The sequence below is a fragment of the Cyprinus carpio genome, chromosome A21 (genome assembly GCF_018340385.1).
Source record: "Cyprinus carpio isolate SPL01 chromosome A21, ASM1834038v1, whole genome shotgun sequence".
NCBI lineage: Eukaryota > Metazoa > Chordata > Actinopteri > Cypriniformes > Cyprinidae > Cyprinus > Cyprinus carpio.
In genome coordinates, this window is record NC_056592.1 from 7164980 (window position 1) to 7168933 (window position 3954).

Below are 3954 nucleotides of genomic sequence, written 5' to 3' on the forward strand. Positions count from 1 at the left end.
ACACCTTTTAGGGGTAGGTAAAGTACATAGCTCTCCCTTTGAAAGCGTAGAACAGGGTGTCCTATATAGATGTGTTGGAGCAGGTTGAAGCTAAACTGTGCAGGAAGCTGGCTCTCCAGGACCAGTTTGACACGTGTTCTAGAGCAGTGGTTCCCAACCACGTTCCTGTAGTAGGAACTGGACGGACATCCTTGCTCTCTAGCAGCGGTTCTCAATTCCAGTCCTCGCGAACCCCTGTTCTGCACATTTTGTATGTCTCTCTTTGTTAACACACCTGATTCAGATAATCAGCATGTTAGAAGTGAGCTCTGTGTATTAACTGTGTTCCAATTGACATGGTCCCTACACAGCGTTCATTGCTCCCTACTCCCTGAGCATCGGAAATCTCTTGAAGTTTACTTCACTTTGGAACATTTTTTCACAGATTTAAGCTGCGCAACGTCTTCACACACGGGACAAGTGAGACATCTTATACCTCTGTAAATAAATACAATTTAAATTCACGTCTCGCTCACTTCAATGCACTTTGAACGGAACACATACGTTCGCTTTGAACTGGAATCATGGCAGATTATCCTGTGATGTCCACTTCGCAGGGCACTTACGTTCGAATAAAACAAACGTCTGAAGCGATAAGAGAGACATACAAAATGTGCAGAGTAGGGGGGCGCGAGGACTGGAATTGAGAACCGCTGCTCAAGAGCAGGGGTGTCAAATTCAGTTCCTGGAGATCCACTCTCCAACCCTGATTAAACACACCTGAATTAGCTAATCAATATCTTCAGGATTACTAGAAACTTCCAGGCAGGTGTTTTGGAGCTGGTTGAAGCTACACTCTGCAGGACACTTGCCCTCAAAGACCAGTTTGACACGTGCTCTAGAGCAGTAGTTCCCGACCACTTTCCTGTAGTTCCCCCAACACTGTACATTTTTGTCTCCTTAATAATACACACCTAATTCAACTCATCAGCTCATTAGTTGAGACTCCAAGACCTGAAATGGATGTGTTATACAAAGGAGACATGCAAAATATGCAGTGCTGAGGGTACTCCAGGAACCTAGTTTATAACCAGACCGGAGGTAGTCAATCTTGCATCTGGAAGGCTACCATCCTGCAAAGTTTACATCCAACCCTAAATAAACACAACTGAACCTGCTGATTGAGGTCTTTGGGATCTCTAGAAACTTCCAGACAGGTGTGTTGGGGCAGATTGGACATCCCTCCTCTAGAGCATCTAGAGCAGTGGTCTCCATCCCTGCTCCTGGAGAGCTACCGTCCTACAGATTTCAGCTCCAACCCCAATCAAACACACCTGAACCAGCTAATCAAGGTGTTCAGGGCTACTTGATAATTACAGACAGGTGTGTTGGAACTGAAGTCTGCAGGACTGTAGCTCTCCAGGAGCAGGGTTGGAGATCCTTAATCTAGAGAATATATAGGCTGTTCTGAAGTTTGACCTGCCTGTCCTTAAGTGTTTACTATGCCTCTCTAACTCATCTCCAGTCACTCTCTGCCTCTTCTCTGGTTTTATAGTTCCCCTTCAGAGATTTGAAATGGGCTGTTGCTCATTTGTCTAAATGTGACTTTGTGAGGTGAGGCAGGGCTGGGAGATGAGCAAGCTGCTTCAGCCAAGCCCTGGGAGTGAATGAAAGCCTGGCAGCTCTCCTGTATGCTGACAGATGAATTATTGAGTTCTGTTTACCCAGACGAGAAGCCTTGGTGTGCTCGTTCAGGCTGGAGGGGACTGGGAGAAAGGAAAAAAAAAACCTGCCTCAGAGCAAACAGCTGGATTCACTGTGATACCTTCACTAATGATGTCATCAAGGCTTTGCCTTGTTTGTTATGCTTCTTCCACACATAAGGTCCCAGAAATTATCTGGACACCCATGTCACTACATTCCTTACCCCTAAAGTTTGACAAACAGACATGCTGTTTTTAAATAAATCCTATTTGGTTTGATATCTTGTTATATAATGCTGTGACATTCATTCATTTTAAAGAACAACTCGAGTGTCCAAATGCTTTTTAGGGCCACTCTATGTGGGGATTACAGAAACTACCTTACTCGCCTACAGACATCTAGGTAAGTGAACATCTCTTTCTCATGTTCCTGCTCACACATACACATGAAACACACAAGCTTTGATGCACACAGAGCCATCTGGGGTCACAGTGTTCTTTTCATGTCCAGTTGTGTGGGTGTCTGTACTGTATGTGCAGAGGGGACTGTTCTGTTATTAAGAACAGTAGGTTCTTGCTCATGTCCCTTGCAGTCTACTGAGAAAGCAAATGCTGTGCATCCATGGTGACCCATATCCCTGCTAGGACACCAGAGCAAGCGGATGGACAAGACGTTAAAGTCCATGATAATCAGAGCACACCTGAACTCGTGACTCCTCTCTCAAAAGGGCAGAACTTACTCTACTACTACTTTCTTCATCCATTCTCTCTGTTCTTTAATATGACAGTGAAGTCAAGGGAGGCATTCACATATGCTATGCCAAATTATTTAAAAATGTATAACTTCTAAACAAACAATTTAACAACCTAAATTGGACATAAAGTGCTGAGATAGTCAACCTCTCTCTTAGTCTTTCTCTCTCGAAAATAAGTCTTTATTAATCGATAATTTGTCCCGTAATCATATTTTGTGTAAAAAGTAATAAAAGTTCTTAGTGTTTTACTGCTGCATGGACAATATAGATACATTCTATATAGTTTGCATAAATGTAAAGATGAGCCCAGGTTTAATATGGCTTCCAGAATAGACAATTTACATCTACAGCAGTTCTAACACCTATTTAGACATCATCTCCCACTGTTCTCTGATATGAGGAGACAGCTGCTTAGTGATTTGCTACATAGCAATCCCATGCTTAATTATATAACAATATATAGCCTCTAAAGCAAACAATTTACTGTATATCGATCATAAAATCTTTTTTAATTAAGCCATGCTTAATTTTTGTATAACACATTTAAAAGTGTTTGAACATCATTGCATTTTATAACAAAATATAAAATCAAGTAGCAACTGCAAACTTATGCACTACATGCACATTTGAATTATCACTCACTCAAAACACAATATGTATATGTGCGTGTATATACGTACATACATAGAAATATGCTGAAAACAAGGACTGCACAACCAACATTTTCTTAAATCGTTATTCAGCAGACATTTTATCCTAAGCAAATTATAGTACTCCCAGTAGTACTCTTATAGCATTATAAATTATAGTAATTTTATAGTACAGGAATTACAATAGAACAAATGCCTTGCTCAAGGACAGGGTGATTTTTGCTCCTTATGGGAATCATATACATTGCTTTACAATTATCAGCCCTGAGCTTTAGCTTTTAAGCTCAAAAATATCATGTAACTGATAAACACTGATGCAGCTGCATATGTAATGTGTTAAAAATTTGGGCCATTAACCAGATGTTAAAGCCCCAGAAGGAGAGATTCTTAGGCTGCCACCATAATGCCCTTGAGCAAGACATTTAACCTCAGGTTAGTTTAAGGCAGTTGTCCCTGTTGCATGTCACTTAGCATAAAACAATAGCTAAATGTAATTTTGAGCGGTGCTTTGTCCTTAATGTCATAAAATATGAAGTGCAATGATGACAACATCAGTTCTGCACAGTAGTTTTTCCATACGCAGAAAATTATAATTAACATGCAATAAAATCCAATGACATCATTTGTGCTGATCATCACATAATTTACAGAGAGGAGGCAGCAGCTCAGAGGTGTCCATAATAACAATCTAATGATACAAAATGAAGTAGACACAAAAAAGTGCAGTCAATTTAAAATGTTCAAAAACAACAAGTCTAGTCTGTGACAGAACAACCTCACACATTGATTTTATCTATCTGTCTTGAGGGCCTCGGGCTCCTGACGTCACCGCTCTTCAATAAACTGGAGCAAGAGGTACATCCTCAG